This window comes from Salvia splendens, chromosome 10 (genome assembly GCF_004379255.2).
Source record: "Salvia splendens isolate huo1 chromosome 10, SspV2, whole genome shotgun sequence".
Lineage (NCBI taxonomy): Eukaryota > Viridiplantae > Streptophyta > Magnoliopsida > Lamiales > Lamiaceae > Salvia > Salvia splendens.
The window spans coordinates 20,305,741-20,326,254 of NC_056041.1; the positions used below are offsets into that span (position 1 = coordinate 20,305,741).

General features: G+C 38.5%; 1 long non-coding RNA gene across 1 annotated transcript; it reads left to right on the forward strand.

Annotated features, from left to right (window-relative positions):
• The first annotated feature begins 283 nt into the window (after positions 1 to 283).
• On the forward strand, positions 284 to 1,153 carry LOC121751145. The gene is made up of 2 exons (XR_006040004.1): positions 284 to 502; positions 710 to 1,153. It is a non-coding gene; the product is annotated as an uncharacterized LOC121751145 (long non-coding RNA).
• The last annotated feature ends 19,361 nt before the right edge of the window (positions 1,154 to 20,514 follow it).

The following is a 20,514-nucleotide window of genomic DNA, read 5'->3' on the forward strand; positions in this document are numbered from 1 at the left end:
GTAATTAGTCACAGGCCGAGAAAACAATCAATTGCGTCAACCGAACATGGGATTAAAGAGGAAGAAGGGCTGTTGTCAGGGACAGTCCAGGCAACCGAACGGAGCCTATGAGTAGTCGTATGGTAATTAGTCACATTAATCTCTTTTAACTAAAATAATCTAATAATTTAATCTTGGATAAATAATCATATATGATAATGAGTATACCATTCGATCGCGTAGAGCAGGTTTATTGGCGCTATTGTGAGTGGCTTGTGAGGTAAAATTATATTAGATCAAATTTATGAGATCAAATTTATTATTCCCTCAAAAATGGAATATACGCATATAATTGGTGTCCTAGTCGGTGGGCCATTCCTTTTGTGGTCGAACCACAATTCTACATTTTCCACACACAAATCATATCCAAATCTCTCCCTCTCTCTCCCTCCCTCCCTCCTAGTTCTTGAGAGAGGATTCACGCAAGCGCAGCTGGTGATTTGTGAAGCGTGCCACGGGCCAGGTCCGACCATTTCTGCTTTGCATCTTTTCGCGTAACTATTTTTGTTGATTAGCCACGCATAATTCCTGCTGTTTGTTTCATTTCATGCCCAAAAATTGAAATTTTTTTGGTTGGGAAATGACGTATTCTAGTGTCTTTGCTTTCGAATTTCTAATTCTAGATTTTATTGCTTAATTTGTGATGGAGTAACGTGTCTCTGATGTTAAGGTAGGAGGGCAAATTCAATGATGTTCTCAAATTCAATGTATAAGTGTTGCAAATTTGCAGTGTGGGAAACATCAACATAAGAGCAATATATCATGTGATGTAGCAGCAATATGAGGTTTTAAAGTTTGAAGCTATCTTACTAAAACATGAGGTAGAAAATGCAGTTATATTAAATAAATATAGACTAGTTGGATTGTTGTTGGATATATATACATGTGATGCTGCTGTGTGCTTGAGGGTTGTGGTGCCTTAGTGAGTATTCTGATTCCAAATTTGTTGATGGTCAGGCATAATATGTAGGTTTAATAGTTACGATTAGAAAAATGCGATATGTAATTAGTCACGCATGATGCTTAGGTCTATTGAATTTTCTGAATTTGTTTGCTCATCCATGCCATCTTTCTTCTGCATCGAAAATAAATTTTACTTCCAAGTCTTGTAGAATTTTGATCACTCCTTAGGCTTGTGATGGTTGCGTTGAAAACTTCCATTTTTTTGTATTGCTAATACAAAGCTGTGTAGGTGCTGAAAATTTATATTCCATGTGTCAAAACGGATCCCATAGAATATTCACACCAAGAGAGAAGATTGAGGAGAATAATTAATTGATTGCTAGGATTGATTCAATTGTATAAAATCCGAAAATAGATTGATTACATTTACAGCTTTACCATAGATAGGAATGATTCTATCCTATATAATGTAGAGGCCGTACATTATTCAAATCATCAAGCAATACACTACATCTTCTACTCTCAAACATCCTATATCTTTCTTTCGTCAATATGAGTATCACCTCTCTCGATTACCATCGTTAAGATGGTATCAGAGCAGGAAATCAACAAAAAGCCTCAAATGGAGGTCAATCAAATACACACTCTCGAGCTATTGATCGAGTCTATCTCAAATTTAATTGATTTGTACAAAGCCAACACAAATCAAAACCAAAAATCCTACCACCCGAAGAAAACCAGCGGCGAATCTGCTAAACTTCGGGACAAAGAAGAAGATGATGAAAATTTCAAGCATCGTGAGGCTGTTACAGAGATGAGGGAGAATTTCATGAGAAAAGTAGCTACACTAAAGAGTGAACATGCGAATATGTGGGAAGAGTTTCTTCAGTTACATGAACAGAGGAGGCAACAAGCATGTCAACACATTCCTGAATCTGGTTTTGCTGGTTATAAGCAACCGACTTACCCAGACTTTAACGGTTCTCCTTCCAATCGACGTCTCGGAGTATTCAGTCAGCGGCCGGCGGCGCCGACGCTAGAGCTCTCAGAGGGTGAAGGAGCGTCGGCGGCTTTGCGGTGGAAAAGGAGGAAGAAGCAGAGGAGGTGCGGGGCCAACGCACCGACGGACAGCGCCTATCCACCGTCCTCGGTGGAGCTGCCGGACTCCCGCCGCCTCTTCTGCCGGCCAGCAAGCCCGGCACCGTCCTCAGCCTCGGAAGCATGTCGGCCATACCTCCAGCCTCGGAAGCCTGTCGTCCTCAGCGTCCCTCCCGTGAAATGACGACGCCTTCTCCGACAAGGGCCTATCCATCGAAGAGCATCGACGGCGGCGGCAGCTTTGCGATGGGAAACAGGAAAGAAGTGAAGAAGAATGAAGGGGAGGCGGCTGGGGTTTCCGAGAATGGGGGAGATCTTCAATCAAATACCCAGACTCTTACAAATCCCAAATTCAACCCCTCTAATTTCCCTATACTACAAAACCCACCCCAGATTCATACCCAATCCCAAAATCCACCCACGAAAAATCAAAAATCCCAAAACCGACCCCATTTCTCCCAAATATACCAGAAACCACCCCAGATCTGTCCTAAACCTCACAATGCCCCAGGAATTTTACCCAAAACTCACAATGACCCCAAAACTGCCAAAACATTGCAGATTACTCCTCAAATTCAGCCATTTACTCTGTGTAAAAATTCTTTTGAACCCCTAGCATGTTCTTCAACCTCACAATCACATACCAAAGACACCCAATGGATATTTGATTGCGGGGCTACCGACACAATGTCATTTGATGCCTCAGATTTTTTATCCATTTCAAAGTCAGAAAAAACCTATGTCCAAACTGCCAGTGGAGACCTAGCGCAAGTCCGGGGGGCGGGAACAATTAATATTTCTCCTACTATAAGCCAGTCTAACTGCCTTTATGTCACGACCGCCCATACTAGGGGTGTTACAAACGAGGCGATCGTGACCTAGGGTCAAACATTTAAGTATAGCATTTAAGGATAACAGTTCATAAGAAATGCTCAATTAGCTTAAAAGAATAGTATTTTAGTTCAAAAATATATATAGCAGCGGAAATAAGGTTTCAAAGAGAGTCAAGGATGACGCCTATGTATGAAGACACAACGCATCCAAATTCCCTATGCCGACTCAACATCCACCGCAACATCCCGCTCAACCTGCACATATGGAAAACACATGCAGGGCTGAGTACTTGTTGTACTCAATGGGCTCATGCCAAAAACATTTTCATAAAAACAGTTATGTCATCCATACCAGTGATCTCGAGTTTTATGTAGTTAAGAAATATCACGAGAACACAAAAATATTTCAAAGTCTGGCCAGACAATCAATCTCCCCACTTTCTCATCAATCATTCAATCACATTCTCTTTCCATAGTGCGACGAAAGTGTGGCCACACTATTCGCCCACGAGACCGGCCGACTAGCAAGGACGGCTCACGATCCCACTTGTGTACACAGCCTGATAGGGTTTGCGGCCCTACTCAGACCCGAATTCGTTTCATTCATTCATTACAGCCATATAGCCTAACGGAGCAAGCTCAGATGAACTAGGCATCAGGCAACAATCTCATAAACAAAACATCATGGCATGACATAACACTTTAAACCACCCTTATTTTCCATAATCATACTTTTGAAAGCGTAAAAGAGTTTAGTAAAAGAAAGCCCACCTCGTTCTCTTAGCAATTCACACCCCAACTTAGCAACTCTCGATCCTCGAGTTCACGAGTACACAACACCCTTGTCAATGACAACACAAGTCAGCCTCACACAACATCATCTTACTATGCATGTCCTATCGCTTCTCTCTCGTCGTTTTCCTCAATTTCCCAAACCCAGCATACGTCACATAGGTGTAAGACACGCGTAACACATTTCAACTGATCACAAGTGATTTCAACATTTAAACACGTTTCTTGGACATACATGCATCATATAACACTTTTAAATCTTGAAACTAGGTGTCATTTTAATAAGGCAGAAAACTGGCAGAATTGCGCGACCGTTTTGTAAAAATTACTATAAAATCACCCAACCTCAAAAGATGCTAAATTTTGGTCAAAATACAGAGGACACATTCAAGTTCATCCATGAAAATTTTCATATCGAAATCACGCCATTTAGTCAGTCATTTCACATATTGAACTCTCTGGTCAGAACATATAATTTCTGACAGTATTGCGCAGTAAACTTCAAAAATTCACCAAAAATTCATCCTTCCTCATATGACGCTAAAATTTGGTCACAACACATTAGATACATTCAAGTTCACCCAGTTAAAATTTCACACTGAAATCATATCATTTGGTCAGTCAAAATATTTATGCAACTCTCTGATCGGAACATAAAATTCTAGCAGCACTGCGCAGTTCATTTGAAAAATTCACCGTAAATTCATACGATGTCCAATAAGGCTGAAATTTTCACAAGACTCAGAAGACACTTCAAATTTGCATATAGTTCAAGAATCACATCGATCGGAGGTCATTTGGTCGGTCAAACAGATTTCGAAACATTCTGGCCGAGAACACACGTTACTGGCAGAATTGCGCAGTCAACTTCAAACATTTTTCAAAAATTCATTTTTCCACAAAAAGGGATGAAATTTATACGAGACACAGAAAACAACTTGAAGTTTACTCAGTAAAAATTTCATAGAAAAATTCGTTCGTTTGATGGGTCAAATACAGATCATAAGTCACTAGTCATGCATCACAGATTTCTGGTTCAAGTTCGAAAATAGGGTTTTTAAAACTTCCACAACACAAACACCGATTTTTCTTGCTCGATAACACATAATCATGCTTACACGTTCCTCATACACATATTTGCACATAAACTCATATTATTCACCAAATATTTCAATCCAACACACATGATTTCAATCAACAGCGCAAAATCAAACAAGTTCTTACGAAACACACTTTCCCTCCGTTAAACTTGCGATCTATCAAACCTACACCCTCTACATGCATGTAGGACTCAAGAACATGGTCAAAACGGGTAGGATGATAGAAAGTGAACAATATACCTTCTTGAATCAAGAAAAACGAACGGTAGAAACAAACGTTGACACGATTCGTCCCTCTCCCTTCACCGCTGCCACGAATCCGCCGTCGCGGATCCGCCGCCATCGGCTCCTCCTCTCTCTTCTCTCTCTCGGATTCTCGATTTCGAAAGAAATGAAATGAAATGAAAGGAGGTTGTATTTATAGAAAATATTTTCATAAAAGACAAAAATTCACGTCTTTTCGTTTCGATGTGACGCGTAATTAATGCAGCGTTGAAAAACGTGCCTGATGTGACGCGATTCTTATCCAATTGGAAAACGTGCCTGATGTGACGCGATTCTTATCCAATTGGAAAACGTGCCTGATGTGACGCGATTCTTATCCAACTTTTCGTCTCGATTTGTTGTCGAAAGTGTATTTGATACGTGGTTTATTCTTTCGTGTAGGTAACGATTTAACGGGTCGTTACATTCTACCCACCTTAACAGAAATTTCGTCCCGAAATTTGATCGTCTTACATAAACAACTCGGGGTACTTTTCTTTAATTCCATCTTCTAACTCCCACGTGGCTTCCTTGGAACCATGGTGTTTCCAACACTTTCACGAATGCTATCGACTTGTTTCGCAACTCTTGTATCTTCCGATCTAGGATTGCCTCTGGCCTTTCCTCGTAGCTCATGTCGGGGTTTAGGATCACTTTTTCTTGACGAATCACATGCTTGGGGTCAAACACGTACATTCCCAAACTGGGAGGTAACGCCAAACTGTACGCTACAGGACCTACTTCATCGATAAACTCGTACGGTCCTACAAAGCGCGATTTCAACTTGCCCTACATTCCAAACCTCACAACTTCTTTCGTCGGGGGTACTTTCAAGAACACTTTATCACCAACGTAGAATTTGATTTCCGTTCGACGCACGTCAGCATACGACTTTTGCCTATCTTGAGCTTTCTTGATCCTTGCGCGGATTTGATGCAAAATTTCGGTCATTTCCTTTATAGCGTTGGGTCTTAACATCTTCCTCTCGCCAACTTTATCCCAATATAGTGGGGATTGACACTTCCTGCCATATAAAGCTTCATACGGAGCCATATCGATCGTCGCTTGGTAGTTATTGTTGTAGGTGAATTCAACCAACGGCAGAACAGTTTCCCAACTTTCCCCTCAATCTAAGACAACGGCTCGTAGCATATCCTCAAGCGTTTGAATCGTCCTCTCTGACTGTCCATCCGATTGCGGGTGATAAGCAGTTCTGAAGTTCAATTGCGTGCCCAAATCTCGTTGCAAACTCATCCAAAACTTTGATGTGATTTTCGTATCGCGGTCGGACACAAAAGTCTTTGGCACTCCATGCAAACGTACAATCTCACTCACGTATATCTTAGCTAATTTTTCCGATCCATAGGAAATCTTTAATCGGTAAGAAGTGCGCGCTTTTAGTCAGTCGATCGATAATCACCCAAATCGCAGTGTTGCCCTTATGTGACTTTTGCAAACTCATCACGAAGTCCATGGCTATATGCTCCCACTTCCATTCGGGAATTTCGAGTGGTTGCAACTTCTCATATGGCCGCTGGTGTAAGGCATTCACTTGTTGGCACGCTAGACATCGTTCCACATGTGACGCTACGTCTCCTTTCATCTCATTCCACCAAAAACGTTGCTTCAAATCTCGATACATCTTCGTACTTCCTAGGTGAACAGTATAAGGCGTATTGTGCTTCACTTATAATCTCATCTTTTAGCGCCTCATCGCTCGGCACACCCAATCGTCCATCGTACGTCAAAACATTACCCGCCTCCTCACGATAATGATCGAGCTTCTCGGCTCTCACCTTCACACGAAATTCTTCCAACTTCTCATCACGTCGTTGGGCTTCTATGAGCTTGGTTCTCAAATCTGACTCAATCACTAGCGTCGTTATTCTTTCTCCTACTGTCTCGGGCTCTTTTACTATTTCCAATCTCATTCTATCGAATTCGCGAATCAACGCTTCCTCTGGCGTTAGGAAATAAGCTATTTGCGGTTGGTTCTTCCTACTCAAAGCATCGGCTACTGCGTTCGCCTTGCCCGGATGATAGTGAATACCGCAGTCATAGTCTTTCACGACTTCTAACCAACGTCATTGTCGCATGTTTAGCTCCTTCTGCTCGAGTACTTGAGACTCTTATGATCCGTATAAATCTCACATCACACTCCATAGAGATGGTGTCTCCAAATTTTCAGTGCGTGCACTACTGCTGCTAGTTCCAAATCATGAGTCGGAAAATTCAGCTCATTCGGTCTCAACTGTCAGGAAGCATATGCTATCACCTTCTCATCTTGCAGTAACACGCATCCAAGTCCTACTTTTGATGTATCAGTAGAGACGGCGAAGTCCTTGTTGGCTGCCGGCACCGTTAGAACAAGTGTTGTGGTCAACTTTTATTTCAATCGTTGGAAACTCGCCTCGCATTCCGGCGTCCAAACCTCTTTGATTCCTTTCTTCAACAATTGTGTCATTGGTCTCGCGATTTTAGAGAATCCCTCGATGAAGCATCGGTAGTATCCCGCCAATCCCAAGAAACTGCGGATTTCACTCGGCGTTTTCTGCGATTTCAAATTTTGCACAGTCTAAACCTTTGCGGGGTCTACTTGAATCTCATTTGCCGTCACGATATGACCAAGAAAGTTCACTCAAGTCAACTAAAATTCATATTTACTAAACTTGGCATAAAGCTTCTCCCTTCGTAACGTTTCCAACACAGTTTGCAGATGCCCTCCATGTTCCTCCTCGTTCTTCGAGTATACTAAAACATCGTCGAAGAAGACTAACACGAACTTGTCAAGATACTCGTGGAAAACTCGGTTCATCAAGTCCATGAAGACGGCCGGGGCGTTGGTCAGCCTAAATGGCATCACTACGAATTCATAATGGCCATAACGAGTGTGAAAAGCAGTTTTAAGTACATCATCTCGTCGGACCTTTAGTTGATGATATCCCGACCTCAAGTCCATTTTTTTATTGAAAATATGCCCGCTCCTCGAAGTTGGTCAAACAAATAATCAATCCTCGGCAGTGGGTACTTATTCTTCAGGTCATCTTGTCGAGCTCACGGTAATCGATGCACATTCTCACCGTTTCATCCTTTTTTCTTTACGAACAACACCGGCGTTCCCCACGGTGTCACACTAGGTCGGATAAAACCTAAGTCTAACAATTCTTGCAACTGAATCTTCAACTCTGCCAACTCTTTAGGGGCCATTCGGTATGGCGCCTTCGATACTGGCGCAGGCCCTGGTTCCAAATCAATAGTGAACTCTAATTGTCTGTCGGTTGGCGGTCCAGACAAAGCTTCTGTAAAACACATCGAGAAAATCTAGTACTACTGCCACTTCTTCCACTCTCAATTCATTCCTTTCCTCTCCGTTCAAGTACACAAGATACGCCGGACGCCCTTTCCTTATCATCATGGTTGCTTGCAATGCGGAGATTATAGAGGTTTGTCGATTTAAAGAAATCCCTTACAAAAAATAGTCGGCTCGTCGCCAGGGGTTCGAAAAGAAATTTGCCTCTGGCTGGTGCATCACTTTTACGCATGTCTGAGTATAGAAACTTATTCCCCCGTGTGCATTCGAAAAGCTCAACCCCTCCCTTTTCTCCAAGTCTAGTATCAAGAACTCGAAAATTGATCATGCAGTCTTACTTGGATATGAACTGAATTCAAAATTGTAGCAACACTGCTGAAGGTGTCTTAATCAGAAAGGTTGTAGAATTAATCAAGAAAACAAGAACAACACTTCTAGTTCGACTCTTTTAGATCTCATCACCAACTTGCAGAAATTGGTTTGAAAAAGTAAGGCAGGGTCTAAGTTTCATTGATCTTGATCATGTTCATTCTGGAAATTAAGGTTTCAAATAAACTCATAAAGGTTGAGACTTTACTTCTGACGAGAGCTCGAAAGAATATGAGATAGGCCTTGAAAACAGGATGAAACTGAATCAGGTCTCAAATTACATAGTAGGCTGCCAAATAAGATATTTCAATTGTCAAATCAAATTTGCAAAATCAATGAATGATGGTTCACACATGTCATGACACGAGATGATCAATCGTGGGAGGATTTAGAAGCATAGACAAATGTCATGAGGTAGCACTGATCATGGTTCGACGACATCATGTTATTGAATAATGATGTCACATCAATGGATTCACAGGGTTGCAACCAACGTGAAGTGAACTTTTTTTAGGAAGATCGGCTAGATCAACCACGTTAAGGAAAAAGAGACACAATAGCCTTAACTTGGTGTTGCAGAAAAAAAATCATTGAGCATGAAACAATATGTGTAGTGAAACTGAGCTAAAAAAAATTTTCACTTCTGCAAGGAAGAACTTGCCGCATGCATAGTTACGAAATAAAAAGGTGTACAAAAGTTCCAAGAAGAATATTCCATCCTTTGAAGAAACATGTTTGGGAATGGGATCGTACTGAAAGTCATAACTGCAAACAATTTTAGAAATGAAGCTCAAAGGCGGAAGTTCATAAAGTCAAAATATTGTCCTTACAAAAGATGAATTAAAGAAGACTACTAATCAAGATGTCCAAAGTTACAAAGACAAGCACAAATTTTCAAGAACTGAAAAATGAGTCATGACATGACATAGGAAAAAGAAATAATGAGCATTACTTGCAAGGTTTGAGTCAAACAGAGTCTTAAATTGAACAGGGCTCCCCGTTAATCGAAAGAACGTAGAAAGAATTTCTTAGGATCCAAGTAAGTACTGCTGATTAAAATCATTCATTATAGCCACGAGGGTCACACTCTCTCATTCATCTTTCTGAGGCCGAACATGGTAACATCGTTCTACTAAATTGCGGATTCCAAGTTGAGATTCATCGTGTCGTTACAACTAAATTCGATATCATTTAATCTAACATACTTCTTAGGCACTCTATGTTCGCATACAAAGTTCATAGCGTCATTCCAAGAAATAGAAAAATTTCATGGTCCACTGGTCTCCATCCTCTATCTCGATACTCTAGTCTCATATCTCGATAATTTGGAAATTTCGCCCCACTTTTCATTCTCGTTCGTTTTCATTGCTCGGGAAAGCAATAGGTGAGTTTTCAAATTAGAACTACGGTCCGCGTGGTCAACTAGGTCTACATCTTCGGCACTCTAAGTTCACGACACATTTCATCATCTCGTAGATAGCAAAATATCACAACAAGTACTATAACACACGACATTTTCACATCTCAAAGCAAAACACTTTCACACTTCTCATTATCATTTAAACCTTTTGAAATAAAATTTTCTTCAGACTCTCACACTTTCATCAAAATTTTCACATCTCACTTTCAACTTTAGAGTAAAAGTTTTGACTCAAAACTCAAAACATACTTGAACATCCACTTTCATCACTCGTATAAAACACTCCATAGAATAACGCTTCATACTTCGCACCTCATAACATATATAACATCACACTTCCATAGCTAAATTTTCCAATCAAAAAGGAATTTTTTTTATAAATTTTTTTTTTCAAAATTTTTTTTTTCATTTTTTTTAGCAACTTTCCATAACATAAACATTTTTTCCTCAATCAAACTCCATTAGACAACGAGTCATTAATATTACAAAACATCAACCACAAAATCCTTTTTCCATTTTTTTTTCTACATATCAAAACCATGCAAATCTTTCAAAACTCATAACACATTTGTATTCCAAACAAAACACTCATGCACTTCACATATATGTTTGAAACAACATTCTTAGATTACTCATTTATTTTCTAAAAATTTTAACATTCTCAAAACAACTCATCAACTTTCGTCATTCATGTAAAACACTCCATCATCCTATGTTGACATGCTCACGTCGTAGTACTTTCACACATATAAAACATACTTAGTCATCATACTAGTCTTGCTCATGCTCCATATAATCACATCATAACAATATCATGATCAACATACCACACGTGCTTAAATTTTCATGTCAATCGTACTCATATTCCACATAATCATATCATCAAAATTCAGCTTCACGTATAACATTCATTCACATGCGTACACTTGCCAAAACATCCTCATCATATCATCATCAATTTCATACATCTATCTCACATTCTTTCAACAACTTAAAACATACCTCACTTTCTTTGGTTGAGCGTGATGCTTTGGATGTTGAGCCTTCATGACACTCCAATTTAAGGTTTACTAATCTAGACTTAAGGTGAAAGAAGACTCTCGGACCAGAGCGAAAGAACGAAGCTCTGATACCACTCTGTCACGACCGCCCATACTAGGGGTGTTACAAACGAGGCGATCGTGACCTAGGGTCAAACATTTAAGTATAGCATTTAAGGATAACAGTTCATAAGAAATGCTCAATTAGCTTAAAAGAATAGTATTTTAGTTCAAAAATATATATAGCAGCGGAAATAAGGTTTCAAAGAGAGTCAAGGATGACGCCTATGTATGAAGACACAACGCATCCAAATTCCCTATGCCGACTCAACATCCACCGCAACATCCCGCTCAACCTGCACATATGGAAAACACATGCAGGGCTGAGTACTTGTTGTACTCAATGGGCTCATGCCAAAAACATTTTCATAAAAACAGTTATGTCATCCATACCAGTGATCTCGAGTTTTATGTAGTTAAGAAATATCACGAGAACACAAAAATATTTCAAAGTCTGGCCAGACAATCAATCTCCCCACTTTCTCATCAATCATTCAATCACATTCTCTTTCCATAGTGCGACGAAAGTGTGGCCACACTATTCGCCCACGAGACCGGCCGACTAGCAAGGACGGCTCACGATCCCACTTGTGTACACAGCCTGATAGGGTTTGCGGCCCTACTCAGACCCGAATTCGTTTCATTCATTCATTACAGCCATATAGCCTAACGGAGCAAGCTCAGACGAACTAGGCATCAGGCAACAATCTCATAAACAAAACATCATGGCATGACATAACACTTTAAACCACCCTTATTTCTCCATAATCATACTTTTGAAAGCGTAAAAGAGTTTAGTAAAAGAAAGCCCACCTCGTTCTCTTAGCAATTCACACCCCAACTTAGCAACTCTCGATCCTCGAGTTCACGAGTACACAACACCCTTGTCAATGACAACACAAGTCAGCCTCACACAACATCATCTTACTATGCATGTCCTATCGCTTCTCTCTCGTCGTTTTCCTCAATTTCCCAAACCCAGCATACGTCACATAGGTGTAAGACACGCGTAACACATTTCAACTGATCACAAGTGATTTCAACATTTAAACACGTTTCTTGGACATACATGCATCATATAACACTTTTAAATCTTGAAACTAGGTGTCATTTTAATAAGGCAGAAAACTGGCAGAATTGCGCGACCGTTTTGTAAAAATTACTATAAAATCACCCAACCTCAAAAGATGCTAAATTTTGGTCACAATACAGAGGACACATTCAAGTTCATCCATGAAAATTTTCATATCGAAATCACGCCATTTAGTCAGTCATTTCACATATTGAACTCTCTGGTCAGAACATATAATTTCTGACAGTATTGCGCAGTAAACTTCAAAAATTCACCAAAAATTCATCCTTCCTCATATGACGCTAAAATTTGGTCACAACACATTAGATACATTCAAGTTCACCCAGTTAAAATTTCACACTGAAATCATATCATTTGGTCAGTCAAAATATTTATGCAACTCTCTGATCGGAACATAAAATTCTAGCAGCACTGCGCAGTTCATTTGAAAAATTCACCGTAAATTCATACGATGTCCAATAAGGCTGAAATTTTCACAAGACTCAGAAGACACTTCAAATTTTCATCTAGTTCAAGAATCACATCGATCGGAGGTCATTTGGTCGGTAAAACAGATTTCGAAACATTCTGGCCGAGAACACACGTTACTGGCAGAATTGCGCAGTCAACTTCAAACATTTTTCAAAAATTCATTTTTCCACAAAAAGGGCTGAAATTTATACGAGACACAGAAAACAACTTGAAGTTTACTCAGTAAAAATTTCATAGAAATATTCGTTCGTTTGATGGGTCAAATACAGATCATAAGTCACTAGTCATGCATCACAGATTTCTGGTTCAAGTTCGAAAATAGGGTTTTTAAAACTTCCACAACACAAACACCGATTTTTCATGCTCGATAACACATAATCATGCTTACACGTTCCTCATACACATATTTGCACATAAACTCATATTATTCACCAAATATTTCAATCCAACACACATGATTTCAATCAACAGCGCAAAATCAAACAAGTTCTTACGAAACACACTTTCCCTCCGTTAAACTTGCGATCTATCAAACCTACACCCTCTACATGCATGTAGGACTCAAGAACATGGTCAAAACGGGTAGGATGATAGAAAGTGAACAATATACCTTCTTGAATCAAGAAAAACGAACGGTAGAAACAAACGTTGACACGATTCGTCCCTCTCCCTTCACCGCTGCCACGAATCCGCCGTCGCGGATCCGCCGCCATCGGCTCCTCCTCTCTCTTCTCTCTCTCGGATTCTCGATTTCGAAAGAAATGAAATGAAATGAAAGGAGGTTGTATTTATAGAAAATATTTTCATAAAAGACAAAAATTCACGTCTTTTCGTTTCGATGTGACGCGTAATTAATGCAGCATTGAAAAACGTGCCTGATGTGACGCGATTCTTATCCAATTGGAAAACGTGCCTGATGTGACGCGATTCTTATCCAATTGGAAAACGTGCCTGATGTGACGCGATTCTTATCCAACTTTTCGTCTCGATTTGTTGTCGAAAGTGTATTTGATACGTGGTTTATTCTTTCGTGTAGGTAACGATTTAACGGGTCGTTACACTTTATGTTCCGTCATTATCACATAAGCTCTTATCCATTAGCCATGTGACTAAGGAACTAAACTGCAAATTACTGATGCAACCGGAATTTTGTATGCTGCAGGATATCAAGACGGGGACGATAGTTGGGCGTGGCACTGAACGATGCGGACTGTACTATGTGGATGAGATAGTCCAACAGAGTACTGCAATGCTAACTCACGGACTGACAGACAGGCAGGCTTGGCTTTGGCATCGTCGGTTAGGACACCCATCTATAGGATATCTTCGTCTACTTTATCCTAAATTAACTACTTCTATGCAGTCTTTTCATTGTGAAACTTGTTTGTTGGCCAAAAGCCATAGACACTCGTTTAAGTTGAATAATACTAGAATGAACAAACCTTTTGGGTTGATTCACTCTGATGTGTGGGGCCCTGCGCCTGTTACTGGGGGTCAAGGATTTCGTTATTTTGTGTTGTTTGTGGATGATTATTCTCGTATGACGTGGGTTTATTTTTTGAAAAATAAGTCCGAAGTTTTGGAAAAATTCACAGATTTCTATACACTTATCCAAACCCAATACAATCAGAACATCCAAATCCTTAGGTCAGATAATGGGGGAGAGTTTGTGAATGGGAGAATGCAAGACTTTTTTCGAGAAAGGGGTTTAGTCCACCAAACTTCTTGTGCGTATACTCCAGAACAAAATGGAGTAGCAGAACGGAAAAATAGATACATCCTTGAAGTCACCAGAGCCCTCTTAATCGAGTCCAAAATACCTAAAACTTTCTGGCCAGAAGCCGTAGCCACCGCTGTCTATCTCATGAACCGCCTACCTACTGGAATCCTACAATTCAAAACTCCCCTAGATACTTTCTCCAAACATTTTGAATTACCATCTTCACTGTCGCTTGAACCTAGAGTTTTCGGCTGCTCAGTCTTCGTCCATATTCCTAAACATGAGCGTACTAAGTTTTCACCTTGTGCCCTCAAATGTGTTTTCTTAGGGTATGGAAAAAATCAAAAAGGTTATAGGTGCTATGATCCGGCTACAAGTCGTATGCACACGACAATGAATTGTGACTTTGTGGAAGGAGAATACTTCTATAGCCAATCTAGTAGTCAGGGGGAGATTCAACCGGAAAATAATCCTACTAGTGACCTACTAAATTGGCTCCCTAAACCTATGCATTACCAGGGGAGAAACCAGTCAGGGGGAGAAGACGAGCCTAAGCCAAGCCCTGTCACAGACGTTGGTCTAACAGAGGAAAGTAGTGGTACCGCCGGACAGTCAAATCCCATTGAACAGGACGAGGAGTTAGGTGCCATTGCTCAACCGCCAACCCCTTCTTTGAATCCAGAGGTAAACAATTCTGATCCGGATAATATATGGTTAGAAAGTACTAGTGATGACAGGGACGGTGGAGATGACACGCAAACTAGTAGTGGAGACCAAGATACAGGGCAACCATATGAATTACCACCCAGAAGTACACGAGGGGTACCGCCACGGAGATACTCTCCAGACTGGAAAGGGAGAAAGGCCAGATATGCAGTGGCGAACATAGCTCAAGGACAACTTTCTGAAATGGCCCGTGCGTTTGAAGCTGCCCTATATGAAGAAGAGGAGATACCACAGTCATTTGAGGAGGCCTCAAGACACAAACATTGGAGAGAGGCCATGAAGAAAGAAATAGATGCACTAATAAAGAATGAGACATGGGAGAAGTGTACACTGCCGACAGGGAAGAAGCCAGTCGGATGCCGATGGATATTCACTATAAAAAGGAGAGCCGATGGTTCAATCGAGAGGTATAAGGCGAGACTTGTGGCGAAGGGATACACGCAAGTGTATGGAGTAGACTATGAAGAAACCTTCTCTCCAGTCGCGAAGCTCAACACCGTCCGAGCACTATTGGCTGTAGCAGCATGCAGAGACTGGCCCCTACACCAGTTCGACGTCACCAACGCCTTTCTCCATGGAGAACTGGAGAAAAATAAGGAAGTCTATATGGAAGTGCCACCGGGATGTTCAGCAGATTTTGGAAAAGGCCAAGTATGTCGTCTAAGGAAAACCTTGTATGGGCTAAAGCAGTCTCCAAGAGTTTGGTTTGGAAGGTTTTGTCAGGCAATGATCAAACAGGGTTTCAAACAAAGTCAGTCAGATCACACACTTTTCACGAAGAGAAGAGGAGACAAAATCACTTGTCTAATCATCTACGTGGACGACATGATCATCACAGGCGATGACAGTGAAGAAATTCAAAACCTGCGAGAGAACCTATTCAAGGAATTCGAGATGAAGGATCTAGGAGCATTGAAGTACTTCCTTGGAATAGAAGTGTTGAGATCCAGACACGGAATATTTCTAAGGCAAAAGAAGTATGTCCTGGATTTGTTGGCAGAAACAGGCCTATTAGAATGCAAGCCAGCCGAAACTCCCATGACCCCGAACCACGGTCTAAAAGTGGAAGAAGGAACCGCACTTGCAGACCGCGAACGGTATCAGCGGCTAGTGGGAAAGCTTATCTACTTATCCCACACTCGGCCAGACATTACGTATGCAGTGGGCATCGTGAGTCAGTTTATGCATCGACCACAAGCTGACCACATGGAAGCAGCCTTGAGAATTGTCCGGTATCTAAAAGGAACAGTGGGTTATGGAGTGTTCCTAGCTAAGAGAGAGACACTTGAAATCGACGGATACACTGATGCAGATTGGGCAAGTAATCCCGTCGATAGAAAGTCAACAGGAGGCTACTTCACGTTCGTTGGAGGCAACCTTGTCACGTGGAGAAGCAAGAAACAAAAGGCGGTGGCCCTCTCTAGTGCCGAAGCCGAGTTTAGAGGAATCAAGAGTGGACTCATGGAGATCATGTGGTTGAGGAGGTTGTTAACCGAAATTGGCTACCCACCTACACGGACGAGTCAACTATTCTGCGACAACAAGGCAGCAATCAGTATTTCAGAAAATCCAGTGCAACACGACAGAACAAAACATGTAGAAGTCGACCGACACTTCATCAAAGAAAACCTTGAGGCAGGCACCATTGAGTTCCCGTTTGTGCGTTCGGAAGACCAATTAGCGGACATCTTAACTAAAGCAGTTCATCCGAAAGCCTTCAAGGAGATTTTGGACAAGTTGAGAATCGGGGATACCGTTTCTCAACTTGAGGGGGAGTGTCAAAACGGATCCCATAGAATATTCACACCAAGAGAGAAGATTGAGGAGAATAATTAATTGATTGCTAGGATTGATTCAATTGTATAAAATCCGAAAATAGATTGATTACATTTACAGCTTTACCATAGATAGGAATGATTCTATCCTATATAATGTAGAGGCCGTACATTATTCAAATCATCAAGCAATACACTACATCTTCTACTCTCAAACATCCTATATCTTTCTTTCGTCAATATGAGTATCACCTCTCTCGATTACCATCGTTAAGACCATGAACCATAGTTGGTTCGTTTTAGTTAAAAGTAAACAATGCCATACTACTGCAATAGTTTATTGAGGACACATAATTGCTGCTTAAATTCCCCACCGCATGCTTTATGTTCACCCACATAGGTCTGTAACAGGTTTGGGAGGGACTTGCAGCATGCATGAAGAATTTTGATATTATTTCACCAGATCTTGTGTTTTAAAATTATTTCAACCTATGAAAACTGGATGTACTGTATCTTATTTCTTTAAGGAGAAGAATTGTGATTTATGTCTTCTGATACCTTAATTCATTCATCTAAAGATCTGTTCCTGGTCTCCTTAATGTAAGTTTATAAAACTGGATGCGTTGCATCTATCGTTTTTTCAAGTATGGAAGTGTTCTGTTCTTTTTTCTTGTTAGGAAGTGTTGTAAATTTTAGCTTGATTAATTCATATAAAACAAATTGTTGATACTCTGATTATTCCAAGCATTTGGATATTACTACTTTTGATTTGTGGTTGCAGCTTATTATTAGGAGTGTATTAATTCCTTACAGACAGCAGCTTGTGAAGTTGCAGAATGGGAAGCAATTCCTTCCTCCAATGTGGCTCAGCAAAAATATGAAATGGAAAGATTGGAAATTAGATTAATGGGTTGGTTTAGTGTATCTGTACATACTTGATACAAACTCTTTTTTAGAATCCAATGATCTATTCTGTAAATAATTTATTATACTGTACTTAAGAAATTAGTACTATTAATTAAGCAGTTACTAAATTTGTAAATATTGCATGACTACTGAAATGCCGTAATTTCAGCCACATAATCTAATATTTTACGTAATTAATACAATATTATAAATGTTCCACCTTAAAAACCATGTTATTAAAAATTAGGGATACTCCTTCCGTCCGTAAATAGGAGTCTCGGTTCATTTTTATTTCAATATATTAAAAAAATCAAACCAGATTGAAGATGTGAACGACATCAAACAGTCAAGGAATCGTCCGTGACATTCAAATGGTGATTTTCTAAAGGAATTTTATATTTAACTTCAACTAATTTAGTTACATGTATAATTAAATCAAATATTTTTTTTATGAAAGAGATAATAAAGAGTAAGAGAAAATAAAGTAGTATGAGAAAGAAAGATAAAATATGAAAAATAAATAAATAAATTGGATAAAGATAGAATAAAATAGTATGAGAAAGAAAGATAAAAAAAATGAACAATAAATTAAGAGTAATTTTTTAATTTTTACAGAATTAATTTTGATATATTGATAAAAATGAAAAAATAAAATTATTTTTGATGAACTAAGAAAGTACTCCATATCATTTAACTACTATGAAGCGAATATGTACAAAATGGCATTATCCCTATCTATAAAAAAGTACCATACTTCTTTATTTTATATTCATTTATCTGTAAGATATCTATGTGCAAATATTATCCTGTCCTTTAAAAAGTATATTCATACTTCTTTTTTATCTCTATTTATTTGTAAGATATGTATGTGCAAAAATTATCCCCGTTTGTCAAAAAGTATTTTATCTCCATTTATCAATATGTGTATGTGTAAAATTCATGGTACCAAATCCAACAAAATTAATTTGACTTTAATTACAAGTACAACCCGTTGACTAAGATTATTTTGCAATGCCGTTTCAAATATTCAAAATAAAATTAGTATTTTCCCCCAAAAAAACGATAATAAATGCTTAAAATAAATTTATATCCATAAGCGTGTGCCATTTATACAACTAGTTTTAACCCACGTGCGATGCACGACAAAATATTTTTTTATCATACGATTTTAAACTGTTAATTGATTAATTAAAATGAAAAACAATGATGAATCACAAATATTTTATAAGTGTATGATGTATTTCCCAAATATAATTATAATTTACAAATTTAAATAAATCACAAAAGTCCTAATTACTTTCTAATAAATTTGTGTACGATAAATTTATTCAAAACTAATAAATTAAACTATATTTTCACTTTGTCACCAATGGTTAATTATCATATTAATAAAGTAATGTCATGTGTTGATTTATTTGCCAATTTTTACTGAATTTGTTAATATCTAATTGTTTACATATATAATTAATTTTGTTTTATGTAGTGTAGATATTGGATTATTATAAATTAAGATCGGTGTTTTACTATATGATTTAATTATCCACAAATCAAGATAATTTAATTGATTTAAAATGGAAGGTAATCTAATTATTTCCCCATATCACCAAATTTAAATGACACAGTAAAACCTTTCACTCACTCCACTTAATCAAACATATTTTTAGACCTTCAATTATACATTTTTAATTTAATATAATTTTTTAAAATTAAATGGCAATCTTGTAAATTTCACCAAAACTCCCATTTTCTATGTTATACAATTTAAAATGTAAATATATTAGTTCTAACTAATTCCGTGATTGTTTGATTATGAAACAATTCAAAATATAGAGATGATATCACGTTCTTATTCAATCATCAACATTTTTAATTATATTAATCCACGAATTTATGTTGAATGCATTGTACTACAGTACTAATTTGATAAGATTTATTTTAAAATGTACATTTCAATTAATTTATTATTTGATGCATGATTATTTTACATGTATATATTGAGTTAATTTATTTTATTTTGGAGTAGTACTTATGTACCCATTTAAAATAGTCTAGCTTTTATCAATGATATTATACTAAAAAAGCAAGTAATTTTGTTTTCCTCACGAATACAAAATTGTAACTTCATTATTTAAATAATAATGCACAAGATCAAGTTTTGATTCCGAAAACAAATTGGTAGTATTGCAAGTTTTAAAATTGGACAATAGCTTTTCAAACCTCAAAACGGTTTTAAAATTGTATTTTGAATTATAAACGCGCCGACGCAGAATAATATTATCACAAAATTGTGTGTAATCTTTTTTGTATTCTATATCCATTTAAATTAGTACTATACTTTATCACAGTCGAGCTTCATTACATTGCAATATAGTGACCCTAATACACTAAAAACCCAAACTTTGAAACTTAAATCCTAAACCCTTAACGTTAAAATATAATCATCTGACCAACAAATGAGCCAAATATAAAAAAAAATCTCCCTCCGTCCCAGTTCAATTTTACTTTGTTAATCACTTTAAAACAAATTTTAATAATAGAAAAAAATAAAAAGAATATCATAACTTCATGTTAAACAATATGAAGAGTATTGGAAAA